The 19,902-nt window shown below is 43.6% G+C and overlaps 1 long non-coding RNA gene across 1 annotated transcript in view; it reads right to left on the reverse strand.

Annotated features, from left to right (window-relative positions):
* Positions 1 to 3,396: 3,396 nt before the first annotated feature.
* Positions 3,397 to 19,902, reverse strand: part of LOC120369498 — a 28,521-nt gene continuing 12,015 nt past the window's right edge. Inside the window, exons 2-3 of the long non-coding RNA XR_005583186.1 lie at positions 5,352 to 5,379; positions 3,397 to 3,745 (exon numbers count right to left, since the gene is read on the reverse strand). This is a non-coding gene — a long non-coding RNA (uncharacterized LOC120369498). The remainder of the gene's footprint in view (positions 3,746 to 5,351; positions 5,380 to 19,902) is intronic.

The raw sequence follows: 19,902 nt of genomic DNA on the forward strand, positions 1-19,902 counted from the left end.
CAAAGAAGTCAAAGAAGTTTAATGTACAAGATATTAATTTAATAGTAAAAAAATAAGCTACAAATATAGTTTAAAAAGAAAAACAATTTGTCAAATTGTTCATTCAAAAAATAGCACAATGCAAGGTTCTTTGGAAATGCAGAAAAAAATGTGGGAACAAATATTCTTTGTTGTAAAGAGCAATAAAAACATGCATACAATAAATTATGCTGAATTATCCCTATTAACTGTGACTGACTTCTTGATTTGAGACTACTACTATTTATTGTTATGAAGCAGAACTGTTTCTCCCATTATCTTTGCAAACTAGCAACATCTCTTAATAAAATCATCATGATAAAAAACTGTAAGGTTCAAATGTTTAATACATGCACTGTTGTTAGCATTGCTTTTCCAGGTTAAAACTTCTTTTTGTTCTTGGAGGATCAAGTCAATTCCTCCTGTCATCACCAAATAATCAGTGAATGGTGTTTTCAACCTTCAATATTTGTCATTAGGCAGTATGGCTTGCTTGTGCACTTAGCATCTTTTGCAAAACTAATGAGGGGAAAAATGGAAAGGCAACTTATAATAGCTGCATTGTTACTACTGGAATAGGACTATGGAGATGCAAAATGGCTGTTCAGCCAGAGTGTTTACCGAGTATAAGAATTAAATAGTAGGCTTGATTATCAGAGGTATTGAGTAACTACAGTGCCCATTATCAGAGGGGTAGCCGTGTTAGTCTGGATCTGTAAAAGCAGCAAAAAATCCTGTGGCACCTTATAGACTAACAGACGTTTTGGAGCATGAGCTTTCGTGGGTGAATACGAAGTCTTGCATCCGACAAAGTGGGTATTCACCCACGAAAGCTCATGCTCCAAAACGTCTGTTAGTCTATAAGGTGCCACAGGATTTTTTGCTGCTCATACAGTTCCCATGAATTTCAGGGGCAACTGTGGTTGCTCAGTACCTCTGAAAATCAGATTGAGCCATTAGAAAAAGAGCATTAGTTATCATTGTCTATACAGGACCAAATATGTTGGACAACCTGGGATTAGAGCTCATTTATGGAGTTCACAAAACCTGTGGCTATGGGTTCCGCAAATTTATGATGGGCCTTGGATGATTTGAGGTTGCTGGGCTTCTGTTCTGACCCCCAACTACCAATCAGCAGGTGATGCCAGACCCCTAAAAGCCAGCAGCCTACTCTGCTGCACTGAGTTGTTCCTGCACAAATTTAGTTTGAGCATCATCCCTCTTTACACATCCATAGAATAGGAGAAGATTAAAAATATGCCAAACAGTCATCCCTTTGCACTAGATATTGCAGTGAGGGCACTCTAAGTGGGATGTATCTCACCAATGAGCCCCAGAAAAATCCTGGCCTAAATTGTGCTTGGCTCTGTACATATGCATAGTAAGAGACAGTGCCTCCCCCGAAAACCATAAAGTCTAAACAGACAGGATAGAAAAGTAGTATTATTATTGTCTCTGTTGTATAAATGGGGAACAGAGGCACAGAGAGAATAAATGACTTGTCCTGTGGCAGAGGCTGGATTTGCACCCAGATCATCTGAGTACCAGCCCAATGCCTTAACCAGAAGACCATCCCTCCTCTGCACTCTTTCAGTAGGCCATCCCTGAAAGCATGGAGCTACAATGGTAGGAAGTCTGTGTATCTAGGCCTGAAGAGGCCTCTCTTCACCACAAGATATATTAATCCATAATAGAGACACTGTGGGAAAGGCAGACTAGTATGAGAACTTGCAGGTATACATTTTAGCACAAACTAAGGGAGAATAGATATATCTAACCAGAGCATTTCACATGTAAATCTAATAGAAAATAAAAGGAGCAGTTCAGCCATCTAAAGCTTTTGTGATAGCTACAAAAACAACAGTCATGTTAGAAAGCTGTTAGCTGCTTAAAGAGTCAGATTAAAGGATACACAAATGGGGGAATTTCATACGGATCAAGGGATTCATCTACAGGTCTCAGCTGAGGAGCAGGGACTAAGTTAGCCCCACATGTATCATGTTTAACTTGACCATCTAAATGAATACACAATATTTTATATGGCTGTTGTTATACGTATATCACCACTTTACACAGCTGAACCATTCTTCTAGCTTTGCATTTTTTCCATTGGAATATTTGAGATTAGAGAGGAAGCTGAAAATGTGGCTACATTTCACTCTGTTTGAGTTTGTTTTTTCTTATTAAAACCGACTTGAAAATTGTAACAAAAAGTTAAATAACCCTAGCATAGATTTACAGAGTATTAAAAAAAAATCAGGAAGTTAAAGAAGATACATTTGGCTACAAGTAGGAGGAAACTATGCAAACTTTACTTTGAGCGGAAGGAGTGTGGTGTCGCTGAAGAACAAGTTCAGACTAGTTTGGAGATAAGAAATAAAGGCGACTTGAAGGCTTTGATTTATGCTGAATATGAAGCAAGTCACTTATTTCTCCTGTGAAAGAGGTAAATCCTCTTGTCCAACTCTGGCACTGGAAGATCCTAAAGGCAACAGAGCAACTGCAGTTCCACTGCTCAGTGCAGGAGCATAGATGTAAGGACCACAAAGCGGGTGTTGACGTCCTGCATATTCCACAAGGGCTCCTTCTGACTTGACTCGGGTTGTGGGGTGGAAGAATTTCAGGTGGGAGGGAGGCAGGCCAGGGAATGATGACTGTATGATCTTCAACTATGTGACTCCACCAGCCAACCCCCTTTCATAATGGGTTACAGGAGCAACAGCCCCCAAAGAGCATCCTGGGGAAGGATTTCTGACTCACCCCTGTACACAGCCCATTTACTCAAGCTGAGCAGAGGGAGCAGGGTTTGCCTGTAGTGTACTGTATACACAACTCTATTCAAGATGCTGCTGAAAGTTTCCTCCTCACTTTAGTATTTTCTCTCAATACTGAATTGATTTGAAGTGAAGTTAGTGATCCTGTGAGCCCAGCAGACTGATGTCCCCTACCTGTTCACAGAGCAGCTAAAGAGGAAGCTGTAACAGTGCAAGTTTCCATACCCCAGCCTCATCTCTGATCCTGGTGGTCCCTCTAGAGGTAAGAAAATATTTCAGTCTCCAAACCTATTCAGTCTTTGGCTTCTCTGCTAATTAATGCCACGTAGGAGGATGGATTATGAGATGTGGACACATGTCCTGCAGGAACTGCATAGAGACCACCAACTCATTTACCCATAGGCCACTGAACAAGCATCAAATAGTTATAGTCACTGGTCATTACTAACCTAGGCCAGTCTAGCAGCCAGCCCCAAACCTAGCTCTGTCACTTAATCCTGACCCCCTGAGCATTTTAGTCCAAGGATTTTTATATATTTTCAAGAATATATAAATATAAAACATAATAAATATAATATAAAAATAAATAAAAAGGTGTCTTTCCTCTACAATATTTTTGTTTTCAATTTCAAGCACAGGGTCAAAAAAGTCAGGGCAGTTACAGTAGCTTTGTCATCTGGATAAACAACTTGACAATATTAATGTTTATTTATTAGACTTCTTTTCAAATCATGATACTTAACTTGCTATAACTTTCAGTCACTGCCAAGCACATTGCTTGATTCTGTTAGTAATCCCAGTAGTGATTTCCAATGAGTGCTGTGTCTTCCAGTCAAGTTCTTTGCCTAAATCTTTCCATACTGATCACTGTAGAATGAAGATAAATGGGATAGTATCCAATGCTTTTTGCTTGATCTCTCGCTCTCTCATTGATTGGCAGCATTTATTGCCCACTGTAACAACAACAAAAAATACATTTGTTTTCTGCTCAACAGAAAGGCTATGGAACCGCTCAATAACCTGCGTCTGTGTCTTTGCAGTTTGGAAGCAGGATAGACTACACACTTAGGATCCAATCTCGCTTTCACTGAAGTAAAAGGTGAGGCTGCCACTCAGTTCAGTGGGAGCAGGACTGGGCCCTTAGATCTGGGATAGTGAGAAAGAGGTGTAGACAGGAAAATTCCAATCCTGGCTCTGATACCAACTCAGTGTGAGGCCTTGGGCAAATCTCCTAACCTTTCTGCCTCGGTTTCCCTATTTGCAAATTGGAGTATTAATTAATTCGATCAACATTTTGAAGAAGACAGATCAGTTAGTGTTTTTAAAGTGTGATGAAGATGAAGAGTATTCTAAGTGTGCTGACAGTTCTTAGATATTATAACATCAGTAATGGATGTGCGGTCTTGTCTTGCTTTAATTTGCTCTGAAGAAAATCCATGATAAACTTGCCTTCAAAAACAAGCTTGATGAATTGTACAAAGTACCCTTAATGCAGTATGATGCTGCTAGCTACCAAATACTAAGGGGTACATACAGCCTGAAATATAGTTTCACCACTGGCTGACAAGAGTGTCAAGAAGACAGATGGTTAATGCATGTGCTAAAGAAATTAATACAAAACAAAATGACCTACAATACCCTGTAGCTCAGTCCGTTATTCATGATGACACTCAAAACTCCCACAGACTTCAGTGGGAATTCTGCAGGCAGAACAATCAGGCATTTATTTAGTACCAAACAACTATAATGTCTTGCTTACAAAAAAAAACCTAGCTGATTTTGCTTCTGTCATTCTGTGTAGCTACTTAGTAGAGATTTATCTCTTGGTTTGCATGGTTCTGATAACTGAGAGTCCCTCTGGAGACTTTTCTGTCTAGACTTTTTTAAAATTTATTTATTGAAAATGTCACACACACACAATGGAGAAATTAGTTTAAAGCTCTCAGATTTCTACTAAGAATATCCCAATATTATCTTTTAAATGTGTGGAAAATGGCAAAATGCTTGGACAGAAAATAGTCACACAGATAGGGTCAAATCCTGAAGTCTTTATTAAGGGACAGCTCATGACCCTAGAATAGATTATGCACAGGACGGCAGGAGAGGGGCTTTTTTGGTGAGGGTATGCCCCTGGCCACATGGTGATGGCATGTGCAGCTTTATCCCCTACCTGTGGTGAAGCCACTTCTATGCTGGGGAAACCATTTTTTAAAAATGGATCCTGGGAGCACAACTGCCAGGGAGTTGGAGGAGGCTCTGGAGACGGTAATTTGGAGTCCATGCATATGGCCCTTCTCGCCTAGTCAATTCCCCAGTGGTCTGGGAAGAGATAGAGATAGAGAACCCCACCCTCTTCGCAGCAGAACAATTTGGGGGAAAAGCCCAAGAGAACTGCTGAGTCTCCCCCACCCACCATCTCCTCAACCCATTCTCCTGGTTTTCCTTTAGTGAGGGTCTTACTAGTAAAAATTTATAACAGATTTCAAGATGTGACAAATTAATTAGTTTCACTTAGCAAAGTGTTAGTGTTCCCCCTTTAGTTACAAAGTAGCACAATACCTTTCCTCCTGCATCTATGCTGTAATACCTGCAAAAGAAAAAAAGAGGGCAGTTAATGTGTCCTTTCTTTGTTGTTGTTGTTGATTTGTTTGTTTGTTTTGGGGGGGGGTTATGATGGATAAAGATGGCGTAGAAGATTTTTTCAAAATAAAAATTTTTCTTCTGTTTAGACTGGAAAATTGTATGTTGACCAAAGAATAGTGAAAGAGTGACATCACAAGAGCCAAGATAGTGAAAGTAGAGGGACGATCTGTTAAGAAGGGAAGGGATTTTTGTTTAAAATTCTTTGGATTTTAGTTTGATTTTATTAACTCTTATTTAATTTAAATGACTAATTAACTTTTGGGATAAAGGAAGCCTTAAGCATTCTCGTCCCTTCTATTAAGATGTTAGAAAGTTCACAATAGACATCCTTAAAACTTCCCTGAGGTTCTCCAGCAAAATTCATTTGGTTTATATGTATGTGTTGGATTATTTCAGTTTAGCTTAATCCATTTTTTTCTACAGGATTAAATTAAATTAAAATAAGAGTCTACACACAAACTTGTACCACTTTAAGTAAACCGGTTCAAATACACAATGTTAGTTAAACTAGTATAAGGCTGTGTGTAGACAAGGCAGAAGGAAGAAAATAATTAACATTCCTAATATTTTAAAGTGAAAAAACCACTGAGGGAAAAAAAATTTCAAGGTTTCCTTTTTTGGTTCTTTATGACGGATAAAAGACACAAGCGCAGTTTTTACAACTTCCTTTTCAGGCCATATTTAAGTAATGCAAACATAGACAACAGAGCTTTTTGATACATATAAAAATGTATAGGTGCCACCAGGTGAAAGGAGCCAGGCTGAAGTCCTCCATTTATCTGAGAAATGCTTGCAGCATGCATAGCAGCAGTGCACATTTCCCATCAGCGCCACACCAACCTCCTTCAGTCTCAGTCAAAGGGATCACCTTTCGCAATTTAGTTTCATTACCGCTCAGCTTTTGGCTTCTGAAGAGATTGCCATCAAATGTACCAATTAGGGTCAAATAGTGATGAATTTTGTGGTGTAGACTGTAGACATTTGTTCACTGGGACTTAGAAGCTCTGTTTTCTGGGAACTGGACTGATACTAAACTGATGCTGTTTCTGATGTATTTGGCAGTAAGATTAATAAATTCTTCACTGAATGTTGTACAGATGCTATTCTAGCAAAGGAACCGTAAACTTTCTCCTCCAGTTGACACCAAAACGTCTGTTGACATCATGGAGAACTGAACTTGGCCATTACAGTACTTAGGATTTGGTTTTTAAAAGGTGGGTTATTGGTAGTTGTAAATTAAATCTTGATGATGGTATGCTTATGACACTTTTAAAGCATGGCAATGATATGCTAATATAGCCTTTGAATTCTGTGTTAACTTCACCCAACCATGTGGCAGTTTTCCAGCATGTTGGAAGCAGGTTGAAGTTAGGCAACTTTTTCAGGGTGGATCTGTGACAGACAAGACTAATTCTCACACACGCCTGCTTCTGATTAATCTTTCTAATCTACTTGACAGATAACCCATATTGCAAAGAGTTGCCCAAACTAATATTTTTTGTCTATCAGGCTAGTAGTGTGTTCACCAGCATAATTTAGATGTAATTCAGAATTATGATACTGTATTTATCCCCCACTTCAGAAAGGGGCTAAGGCCTTGTCTACACTGGCAAATTTCTGTGCAGTAAAGCAGCTTTCTGCACTGTAACTCCCAAGGTGTGCACACTGCCAAGCCACTTAGTGCGCAGAAACTGTGCAGTTGCAGCACTGTAAAAATACCACCACTACGAGAGGTGTACAGTTTTCTGCGCCAGGACTACAGCGCTGCGGTGCCAGTGTAGATACTCTGGTCAATTACAAAGCTGCAATTGGCCTCCGGGAGGTGTCCCACAATGCCTGTTCTCGTCTGTCTGGTCATCGGTTTGAACTCTACTTCCCTGCCCTCAAGTGACCAACTGTGAGCCCCGCCCCATAAGTTCCTTGGGAATTTTGAAAGTCCCCTTCCTGTTTGCTCAGTGACACGTGCAGTGGTCTCAGCGCATCTCTCCAGGTGACAATGCCTCCTCCATGCATCAGGCGATCCCCCGCTTGGAGCAATACCGAGATGCTGGACCTCATCAGCATTTGGGGAGAGGAGGCTGTCCAGTCCCAGCTGCGCTCCAGCCATAGGAATTATGATACCTACAGACAGATTTCACAATGCATGACAGAAAGGGGCCATGACTGGGACACACTGCAGTACAGGGTCAAAGCGAAGGAGCTGTGGAACACCTACCACAAGGCACGGGAGGCAAACCTCCGTTCCGGTGCTCCACCCACAAGCTGCCGGTTCTACAAAGAGCTGGACGCGATACTCAGTGGCTACCCCACCTCCACTGCGAAGACCACTGCAGATACTTCGGTGGCTTGCCTGCCAGTCAAGATTGGACTGAGCCAGGAGGAGGAAATCTTGGATGAGGATGGGGAGAAGGAGGGGGACCCAGAGGCAGAGGATGACTTGGAGGTCAGAGATGCATGCAGCCAGGAGCTCTTCTCTACCTCGGAGGAAGCTAGCCAGTCACAGCTGTTGGAGCTTGGTGAAGTGCAAACAGGAGAGGAGGCCCCTGGTAAGTGGCTCTGATTTGGGGAATCGCTGAAGCAAGTTGTTGGGGGCAGGAGGGCTGCAGAAAGCAGGCTTGTGTCTGTATGATCCGCATAACACTACATGCCTAGTTCTGAGCGCAGAACAGGGTGTTGATTGACTCCCTCACTTCATGGGAATCTGCCTCAGAGATCTCCACGAGATCTCTCATGGAGATACTGGGCAATCTGCTGCCGCATGTTCTTTGGCAGAGCTGCTGTGTTTCTTGCCCCATTAAGGGTAACTTTCCCGTGTCACTGTGCCATTACCTGGGGGGGGAGGGAACCATTGCTGCACACAGGCGAGCCACATAAGGGCCAGGGTGAAGCTGCAGTCTTGGAGAAGACCCTCCCTTGATTCCCTGCTCACCCTCAGCAGCGAGGTATCTTCCATAATGAACAGAGCCTGTGGAAAATGTGGGGACAGGAATGATTATAACGCCCCCCCCACCCCCTACCCCCACTGCTGCCTCTCCTCAAGAGCTATGTGCCCAGTGTACAGCACGGTCCTGGAACACTGATTTCTCCTGCCCCTGTGGTTACTCACCATTTTGGGGGTCTTGTGGCTCATGTGTACTTGCCTGGGGTCAGCCAGTTAGTGACAGGTATGTGAATAGTGGCTGTGTTTTAAATCACTGAATCAGTGGTCTCTGTGTTAATATTAAAAAATAAATATACGGAGATATACCTATCTCATAGAACTGGAAGGGACCCTGAAAGGAAATCAGATCCAGCCCCCTACCTTCACTAGCAGGACCAAGTACTGATTTTGCCCCAGATCCCTAAGTGGCCCCCTCAAGGATTGAGCTCACAACCCTAGGCTTAGCAGGCCAATGCTCAAACCACTGAGCTAAACCACTTCTGTAAAATGTTGCATTTTGGCTTCACAGATATGACCTTGGGAGCCCAGCCTCCCTCTTTGTTATTGCCGGCTGAACGGCTGTGCAGAATTAGAAAGTGGCCACGAAGAACTAAAGAGGACTTTCTGCGTGATGTCATGATGCACTCCACGGCTGAAAAACAAGAATTGAAGGAGTGGCAGGACAGCGAGACGAGGGACCGAAAGGAGAATGTGGCACGCCAGAATGAAGCCATGAAGCGGCTCTTAAACGTTATGGCATGCCAAGCAGACACACTCCAGGCAATACTAGCACAGCAAACTGAACAGCTCCGCGCCCGCCCTCCCCTGCAGCCGCTATAGCAAAACTCTTTCCCATGCGCTGCCCTGATACCACCAACACACTCTTATCAACCTCCTGGCTCCAGTCTGTGCCTGCTGCATTCACTCCTGCCCCACCAGTCCAGCCCTGTGGACTCCCTGTACCCACTGCACTCAACACCTGTCCCTCTGCAGTTTAGCCCTGCTGAAGAACAGTACCTGCTGCACTGTACTCCAAAGGACAAGTTTGCATATGATACCTGGACATACACAAATCTTTAACCATCTCAGGACCCCATCTCCTCCTGGGACCCTCCCTTTCCCCATCCCCCACAGTGCTGATGTGGTTTTTTTTTGGTCTCTCTCCTCCAGTTGTTGTTTTTTAATAAAATAATTATGTTGATTTGAAAGCAGTCTTTATTCCATTAATTGTAAGCAAACAGAGCCCTGCAAAGCAACAGGCAATTTTCTTAAACCTTCACAGTGCATCGTCTGCACCAATCACAATTGTCTCTTAACATTACAAGCACTGCACTCCCGAGCATAGCAACAAATATTAGCCGCTTTCAGCTTCAAATTGCTGCCTCAAGGCATCCCTGATCCTTATGGCCCTGCACTGCACCCCTCTAATAGCCCGGGTCTCTGGCTGTTCAAATTCAGTCTCCAGCTGCTGAGCCTCAGCGGACTAGCCCTGAGTGAAGCTTTCACCCTTCCGTTCACAAATATCATGGAGTGTGCAGCACGCAGCTATAAGCATAGGAATATTAACATCAGCCAGGTCCAGCCTTCCATATAGGCAGCACCAGTGGGCCTTTAAATGGCCAAAAGCACACTCAACAGTCATTCTGCACTTGCTCAGCCTGTTGTTGAACCGCTCCTTGCTGCTGTCAAGGTTCCCTGTGTATGGCTTCACAAACAACAGCATTAAGGGATAGCCAGGGTCTCCCAGGATCACAATCGGCATTTCAACTTCCTCTATGGTGATCTTCTGGTCCAGGAAGAAAGTCCCTGCTTGTAGCTTCCTGAACAGGCCAGTGTTCCAAAAGATGCGTGTATCATGCACCTTTCCGAACCAGCCTGCGCTAAGGTCCGTGAAATGCCCACAGTGATCCACAAGCGCCTGGAGAACCATTGAGAAATACCCCTTCCAATTAATGTACTCGGTGGCTAGGTTGTCTGGTGCCAGAATTAGAATATGTGCGCCATCTATCGCCCCTCTGCAGTTAGGGAAACCCATTTGTGCAAAGCCATCCACAATGTCACGCACGTTGCCCAGAGTCACGGTCTTTCGGAGCAGGATGTGATTAATGGCCCTGCACACTTCTGTCAACATGAGTCCAACAGTCGACTTTCCCACTCTGAACTGGTTAGAGACTGATCGGTAGCAGTCTGAAGGAGCCAGCTTCCACAGTGCAATTGCCATGCACTTCTCTGACAGGGCAGCTCTCAATCTCGTGTCTTTGCAATGCAGGGCTGAGGTGAGCTCATCACACAGTCCCATGAATTTGGCTTCCCTCATCCGAAAGTTCTGCAGCTACTGCTCGTCATCCCAGACATGCATGACGGTGTGATCTCACCATTCAGTGCTTGTTTCCCGAGCCCGAACATGCACCTCCGTGAATTCAACAAACTATCTCATGTCATAGCTACTACACGTGGCAAGATCAATGTTGAACTCCTCTTGCCTTTGTAGTTTAAGGAATAACTCCACTGCCACTTGTGACGTGTTAGTGAGTGCGAGCAGCATATTGGTCAACAATACGGGATCCATTCCTGCAGACTGAAGAGGCAGAGCATGCAGTACACAAACTGTTGAAAGTTGGCACCAAATGTGGACGTAAGCACAGGGATTGCTGGGATGTGAAGCAATAGGGCATTGGGACAGGACATTGGGACAGGACCCAGGATGCCCCGCGACTCCCTCCGCCTTCCCACAACTCTTAGCAGCAGAAGAAGAAGAGATGCTCTGTGCGATAGCTGCCCAGAGAGCACCGCTTCGAATACCGATGCAAGTGCCGCAAGTGTGAACATGCTATTGCACAGGCAGCTGACAGTGTGAACACACAATAGCGGTTTCCCTTCAGTGCTCTCTGAGCGGCGATGTAGCTCTGCCAGTGTAGACATACCCTAAGGACAGTAGGGAGGGACAAATCCTGTAACCACTGGCAGTATTTTTCAGCTCATTTAGCTGCTGATGCTATTTAGTATACCAGTGTTTCTTCTCTTCCAACATTGAATTCAATTAATTGCTCTTCTATTTATCTAATTTTTAGATAAGCCAAGGCTGAAAATCCTGGCGGGAGCCATGCTCAGTACATATGTTTTGCTACACCAGATTGGGATCCATGGGCCACAGGTGATCCATAGAGACTTGGCTAGTCATGTTGCTGGCTCTCCTCTTTCCCTCCTGCTAAAATTCATTAAAAGAAGCTAAACATACATTACATTTCACATAGGCTGTAGTTGCCTTGGGGCTGATGTATGTTCCCTAATGAAGGGTAAGAGGTCACTGAGACAAATATTTCTATGAAGACATGGTCCACACTAGGAAAAAGTTTGAGAACCCCTTTCTGGACAGCTCTACAATGCACCTCTAGGCTGCTCCGCAGCTGTCTGCTGTTCTACTATTCATAGACTGTCAGGGTTGGAAGGGACCTCAGGAGGTCATCTAGTCCAACCCCCTGCTCAAAGCAGGACTGATCCCCAACTAAATCCCCAAATGGCCCCCTCAAGGGTTGAACTCACAATGCTCAAACCACTGAGCTATCCCTCCCCATCCTCTTCTAAGGGCAGAGGTGTAATTGCCCACAGCTGCATAGTTTGGCTTTGTAATGTGGATAAATGCCCACTGAAGTCTAGATAAAGGCCATCAAAATCATTTTCATTGTGACCTAATTTGAGCTCAGATCTCCAGAGGGTGAAATAGCAGTGGATTCATTCACTGATTCGCCCCTGCATTTCCTCAGGGTACGTCTACACTACGGGATTATTCCGAATTTACATAAACCGGTTTAACAAAACAGATTGTATAAAATCGAGTGTGCGCGGCCACACTAAACACATTAAATCGGTGGTGTGTGTCCACGGTCCGAGGCTAGCGTCGATTTCTGGAGCATTGCACTGTGGGTAGCTATTCCGTAGCTATCCCATAGTTCCCGCAGCCTCCCCCGCCCCTTTGAATTTCCGGGTTGAGATCCCAGTGCCTGATGTGGCAAAAATCATTGTCGCGGGTGGTTCTGGGTAAATGTCGTCAGTCACTCCTTCCGCTGGGAAAGCAACGGCAGACAAGCATTTCATGCCTTTTTTCCCTGGATTGCCCTGGCAGATGCCATAGCATGGCAATCATGGAGCCTGTTTCGCCTTTTGTGACTGTCACCGTATGTATACTAGATGCCGCTCACAGAGGCGATTTAGCAGCTCTACACAGCTGCATGCTTTTGCTTTTGCATGATAGCAGAGATGGTTATCAGCCATATTGTACCATCTACCATACCATAAATTGGTAATAAGATGATCGTGGCTACCAGTCCTTTTGCACTGTTCCATTTGCTGCTGTCATAAGTGCCCCTGGCTGCTCTTAGCCAGGGGCGCAAAAGCCAAAATTGGGAATGACTCCCTGAGTCAATCCCTCCTTTTTGGTATCTAAAAATAGAATCAGTCCTGCCTAGAATATGGGCAAGTGTACTAGAGAACCACTGTATCAGAGAACCAGAGAGCACAGCTGCTCTGTGTCAGATCCTGCATAGATTATGAGCTGTATGCTATTCACAGGGGGTGCTCCTGCAACAACCCCAGCTGTTCATTCCATTCTTCCCCAGCCTTCCTGGGCTACCATAGCATTGTCCCCCCACTTGTGTGATGAAGTAATAAAGAATGCAGGAATACTTGTTAGTGAGAAATGAGTGGAAGGCAGCCTCCAGTTGCTATGATAGTCCACATAGGACATTAAGGAGTGTGGAGGAGAGGAGCCCAGCATCCTGCTGCTAGTCCAGGGGCAATTGAATCTTTTCTTTACACATGAAGGGTGGGGGCTGATGAAGCTCAGCCCCCTGTTGCTATGATGATGATGGTTATCAGCCATATTGTACCATCTACCAGGAAAAATTAGGGCCAGGCGCCCTTGATTGACCTGACGGATGCTAGTCAGCATGGTTACCAGTCCTTTTGCACTGCCCCATGTGCCAATAGGCTGATGATGACGATGGGTATCAGTCTTATTGTACCATCAGCCACCCATGGCGGGGGGGGGAGCAAGGATGTTGGTGTTGAGTGCTGCACCATCGCGTCTATCTGCAGCATTCAGTAAAGATAGGGTGACATGTAAAAGAGTCAAGACAGGATTGTTTTCCCTTTCACTTCTGGGGGTGGGTGGGGGGGTGCGTAAATTGCCTAGCTATGCCCTGACCCACCGCGGACACTGTTTTTGACCCTAGAAGTATTTGGAGCTCAGCCAAGAATGCAAATGCTTTTCAGAGACTGCAGGAACTGTGGGATAGCTTGAGTCCTCCAGTCCATGAGCGTCCATTTGATTCTTTGGCTTTCCGTTACGCTTGTCACGCAGCAGTGCGCTGAGTCCCTGCTATGGCATCTGTCTGGAGATATTTAAAAAATGATTTTGAATTTCGTCTTCTGTAATGGAGCGCTGATAGAACAGATTTGCCTGCCCTTACAGCGATCACGTCCGCATCGTCCATGCTGGAGCTCTTTCTTTATTTTGATTTTTAACTGCATCACCACCCGGGCTGATCGGAGCTCCACGCTGGGCAAACAGGAAATATTCAAAAGTTCGCGGGGCTTTTCCTGTCTACCTGGCCACTGCATCCGAGTTCAGATTGCTGTCCAGAGCGGTCAGTGGTGCATTGTGGGATACCGCCCGGAGGCCAATACCGTCGATCTGCAGCCACACTAACCCCAATCCGATATGTTAATACCGATATTAGCGCTACTCCTCTCGTTAGGGAGGAGTACAGAAACCGGTTTAAAGAGCCCTTTATACCGATATAAAGGGCCTCTTAGTGTGGACGGGTGTGGCGTTAAATCGGTTTTACGCTCCTAAAACCGGTTTAAATGCGTAGTGTAGACCAGGCTTCAGAATTCAATCAGTCCGCTTTACGGTTCAAGACGATTTAATTAAGAACAAGCTTGTTCATTTGTTTGAATGAAATGACTGCTTTCTGTATTTTCCCTTTATTAAAATTAAAGTTGTTATTGTCTGTTGTATGTAACAATGATAGTAAAAGTAGAGCCATCTTACTTACAGTGTGTGTGAGACAAATCCCGTAACTCCTACTTACGAAGTAGTCATTATTCACATGTTTTCCCAATGATTTCAGTGGGAGTGCTTGGATGAGTAAGGTTTGCAGAGTTGTCTGAATGCAGTGGTCAAATTGAGCCTTTACTGTCATTCAGAAATTTGGATCTAAGCTGGTTTCTTTACGGAACTAAAAGGTGGGGCTGGAAAACATTGGTGATAAAAATGTAATAGGCTGCAAATGATTAGTTATGTTGATTTGGTTTATACTAATACATGTCTAACAATTTTATCTAAGTTGGTTCCTGCATTATTCATATAAGCAGAGCTGGTTCTCTTCCCAACTATAAACTCATCATTCTGATCTGTCTAGTAAAATAAATTATTTAAATCGTGTAATGTGTACTTTGTCATTTCATCTACTGGTCTTTGCCATGAATATATTTATTATCCATAATATAATATAAATAATAGTCCTGCAGCAGAAAATAATCTAATTGTGTGTTTGTTAGGTGTTCTGGACTCCTCCATGGCTCTTTTCTCTCTCTCATATCTAATAAATATGATCTATAAACACAAAGACTTCTGGGTCCAAAATCATTTGCATATCCAATGTCCATTTTCTCTGAATTTGCTTCTATTGCTACCTCCTTCAAAACCTTCAATTTTTAAAGACATATGCATGAATGACTACCTTGATTATCTGTCACAAAAACAGATTTGAAATATCTGAACCCCGTAGAGCCACAGGTTAAAATCCTGTCAAACATAGTTAACCATGTTGCTTACTATATGTAGGTCTTTCACGTGAGATCAGAAAAACCAGGACCATACGTGGACAATAAAATTATCCTGATACTTTTTGCTATTGTGTCCTTCCCCTTCCTTCTCATCACTCATGCAGTGCTGAGCACTTGTTGGCAGCATTGTCCACCCCAGAGGTAGCTACATTTTAATGGCATTGTATGGTTGTCATTCGGAATCCTTTGGGATTACAGGCTTTAACATAACCACAAAACATTACAGGCTGAATTATGTTCTCTGTCTGCATAGGTATGAGGAACAAAAACAACCGTGGCATAAGGGGAGAGCCCTGTCCCTCAAGAAGCCTATTTGGAAGACAAAGGGGTACTGTGGGGTGACAGTTTCATATTGTGAGAGATGGTGGGACTCTCTCTATGTCTATGGCATTGTTTCTCCACCAAATCTATGGGGATTCCTCATCTAAGTTAATGCTGAATCCTCTCCCCGGACAATGGAGCTGAAGCAGAACCAATCCACAGAACTACTCCAGCAGAATTGCTAGAATAGTCTCCCTAGTCATAGAACATTCCCTGAGTAGGATGGTGGGACTGGAAGATTCACACAATCCTCTGGACCCTACCCTCAGTCCAGTCCTGCACTGCCACCAGACACCCTTTGCACACTTCATCCAGGGAGCTGCTGTGGATCTGGGTCACATCACTTCACAGCCGCCAAATCCTGCCCCTGCCCCTTTGGGTAGCAGATCAGCATCCGACGAAGTGGGTATTCACCCATGAAAGCTCATGCTCCAATACGTCTGTTAGTCTATAAGGTGCCACAGGACTCTTTGCTGCTTTTACAGATCCAGACTAACATGGCTACCCCTCTGATACAGAACAGCATTGTTTCTGCTATCAGGAGGCCCTGCCCACCCATAGGGGTGAAGGCAGGGTTTTCTCCTCAGTGAACTAATGCAATAAAATAGGCAAAGGAAATGCATCCTGCCATGCACTTTGTTAATGTATTTTGAAAATGACAGCTTCATATTAATTACTTCTAAGATTTCACAACATACTAGTAAATGTGTGGTAACAGATTGCATAAAAAGCACAGTTTCAGTAAACGGAGATTTCACTATAGCATTCACTCATTAAGTGTTTGCTGAGAGCTGTGGAGAGACCACCAATATTAGTAATTTGAATGAATAAATTAGAAAATGTAATCTTTTGGGGAACAAAAAAATAGGCAATATTCATCAAATATTTTTTCTTGCAAATTATTCTCTCTGTTCTAACTTCAGCCTCATATTTAAAGTTATGACTCAACTACAAAAATTATATTTGCCATGTTTTGAAAGTCTTATTTCACTTTTCTTGCCAAAGATAATCTTGAACAAATATAAAATATTACTGTAATGCTTGAGTGTTTCATTCACATTGTTGGGTTTAGTTTCTATATTGCCATCTCTTATTTCAGATTGCTATTAAATAAATAAGATGCTTTCTATGTAGTATCATGCATAATGTTAAGTGAATTGGACCTAATTTTGTAAACAACACAAAAGATGCTGCTTATAGTTCATCCCCTAAGCACTTGTTAAAGGGTCAGGAAAACTAAAGCTGGAGTTAACTCTTTATCTACAGGGAACTAGGGTAGTGCTCCTGAAACCTCTCATGGTAGGTAGGTGGCAACATAAATGCAGCCTCTTCATTAGACCTCCTCTTTCTTTTCATTCAATTCCCTCCCAAAGACTAAGTTCTTTGGCCAGACCAACACTAACCTTAATCAAACTCCTCTATCTCAACATTATGCAAGAGATGACGAGACAGATTTTTTTAAAAAGTAAGTCTATTTTTATACCTTCTTCTGGATCTAATGGAGGGACACAGGTACTTGGAGCTGTCTGTATATTTGTATCTTCCACAGGGCTAAGCGCATAACTGGCTCTTAACTAACAAAGAATCATCATAGACTGCCTACATGTCTATTTTGAATATTTAGCTCTTAAAAGGGTTTTAGGTCTGCCGGGAGTTCTGTGATTAGTTCCTAGCTTGGGGCCAGATAGTGATCTGTTTGCAGCCATGGGCTTTCTGGGGATCACAGTGGAGCCACTGTGCCATTCATACTTCAGGTTTGCCGCAGCCCCAGGTTGCCCCTTTCCTAAGATCATTGCAAAAGGCATGTGCCCCTCCCCTTTCAAAGCTCCTAGAAGTATCATTCTGTGTGCTGCTCCGTAGGGGAACAAACAAAGAGCAAATCATTGGAATGCTCCTGTTCTGCCGGGCACTAGGAACACAAGCGCAGGCAGACTGCTCCTGCAGCGGGAGGGGGACAGACTGCTGTGCTGCTTTGCCATTCCTCAGCATGGAGAGCTCACAGAGCTACTCATGTTGCTGCTCTCCGCAGCTCAGGAGGCTGTGGGAGAACTTGGAGAGAATCCCAAGATGCACAGCAATCAGCTCTTCTTACCCACAACACTGTACTCTGGGATACATACCCACGGTGCATTGCTCACCCTGTCAATGATGATGTCCCCAATGTGGACATGACCTGTCGACAGAGGAAGCAAGTGGGAACACCCTTTGGCGATTTTTGTTTTGTTGACTTTTGGTCATCAACATAAGTTTTGTCAACAAAACTTGGTAGTGTAGACAAGGCTTTATGCAGGAGTGACTTTACGCAGGTAAGAAGTTCCATTGACTTCAGTAAATGAATCCAAGTGCGTAAGTGTTTGCAGAGTGGGGTCCTAAGAGAGTTTCTACTATAAACATGATTTTTTAAAATGTTTCCTCTAAGGTTTTGTGGAAAACCCCAAACCTTTTTCCTGTCTGAATCTCTGCACCGATAAGTATATTTCAGGGAACTTTTAGAATAGTTGAATTAAACATTTTAGATTTCATGTTTTTCAATTTTCTAATAACTTTTTATCCAGCTTCTACACATTGCTTGATGGGCAAATATCTCCTAAAAATATCTCCTTCAAACTTTTTTTAAAGGTTGAGCTATTGACACCAGCCTCACTTTTTAAGATAGTGAAATAATTTGTTCTCTCTAAAGAAAGAAATAATTTAAATCACAAGGAATAGCCGTTGAGTTCCAAAGGCTAATCATAATACTGCTAGGATCCTGTTTACTGGACTTTTTAACAGGAACCTTTTCTTTGACAGTGTTTTTACAACCTGCAAGAAATGTGCATACTTGAAGCAGAGGAAGTTAATGAACACCCCAGTGCTAACAACATGCTTCTGTGGATCCAAATAGAGAAGTGCCACTCTCACTCTTACATACTGGGAGAAATTACTATCATTAGCACCACATGCTCCCGCTTTGGAGGAAGTGACTATGTCCATTTTGGATCTTCATAAACACCAGGTGGATCATTCAGTTGCTGAACAGTTAGTGAAAAAAGAAAAAAAAGAATAGATAGTATATGGCTTATGTGGCAAATGCACTCTTCCTTTGATGATAAGGGAAACTGTTAGCTGATAAAGACTAGGTACATGGACAGAAGGGACATCTGAGGGCTAATTTATCTATATCAGGGGTTCTCAAACTGGGGGTTGGGACCCCTCAGTGGGTTGCAAGGTTATTACATGGGGGGTCGCGAGCTGTCAGCCTCCACCCCAAATTGTCATTGTTACCTTCCTCCTCCTCTCCCCATTCCTTCAGACTGCTCCATCCACTTATCCATGTATAACTTTTCTACCTTGAGTAGTTTCATTGATTTAAATTAAGAATGTGCATGCAAGTTTGCAGAATAGGGGCCAATATGTGTAACTGTTTGCGATGTGAGTAGTCCCACTGAAGTAAAGGGAATACTGGTCATCAAGTAAAGGACTAATCGTGGATATTTACAAGGTCCTGAGGATAATGGATATGAAAGGAAAAAATATGAATTAGTGGGAAAGGGATGGAGAAGCGACATACAACAAGAAGAGCAGATCCAAATCTGAAACGGGGACTACACTCCTACCTACATAGTAATATAATATAGCAGAATACTACTTTTAAAGATGTATATTTGTTCTATCAGGTTAATCAAAACTATAAGATCATCAATAATTTATACCAGAGAGAAAACTGGCAGCTTTCTTATCTGAAGGGTGTGCCCCTGTAATTACACGGTTGAGTAATATCTACTTCTGAACCTTCTGAATGATCCACTTGACTTACCTTGGGGTTTGCCTGCAGTGGTTAGTTTAATATCACTACTTCTATGCCTTTAAATACCACATTATATAAAACCCATGTCCAGTGTGACTACAACACACCACTCTTTAAACTGGTGCAAAGTTTACTAACACTTACACTTGCGCTGGTAGAGGCTTTCCAGCACTGCAATGCAACCACCCGCCCACACACACTGCACAGGGCAACCAGCTGCAACTCCTGGCTAGCGCTGGCTGGCTACCTGGCTGGCCAGGGGGGGGTGTAGCGATTGCAGCTGTGATCCAACGCTGCTCATCAAGTGTGGACACACCAGCGCTTGGATAGCTGCCCATAATGCATCACTCCCAACAGCGCTGCAAATGCTGCACCAGCGCTGCAAACTACCAGCGCTGCAAACAAAACACACCCTCTCCAGTGCTGCAAAGCGCCAGTGTGGTCAAAGCCCCAGCGCTGGGAGCGCAGCACGTTACTCCCCACAGGGAGGTGGAGTATGGACAGCGCTGGGAGAGCTCTCTCCCAGCGCTGGCGCTTTGACTACACTTAGCGCTTCAAAGCGCTGCCGCGGCAGCGCTTTGAAGTGCAAG

The sequence above is a fragment of the Mauremys reevesii genome, linkage group 7 (genome assembly GCF_016161935.1).
Source record: "Mauremys reevesii isolate NIE-2019 linkage group 7, ASM1616193v1, whole genome shotgun sequence".
Lineage (NCBI taxonomy): Eukaryota > Metazoa > Chordata > Testudines > Geoemydidae > Mauremys > Mauremys reevesii.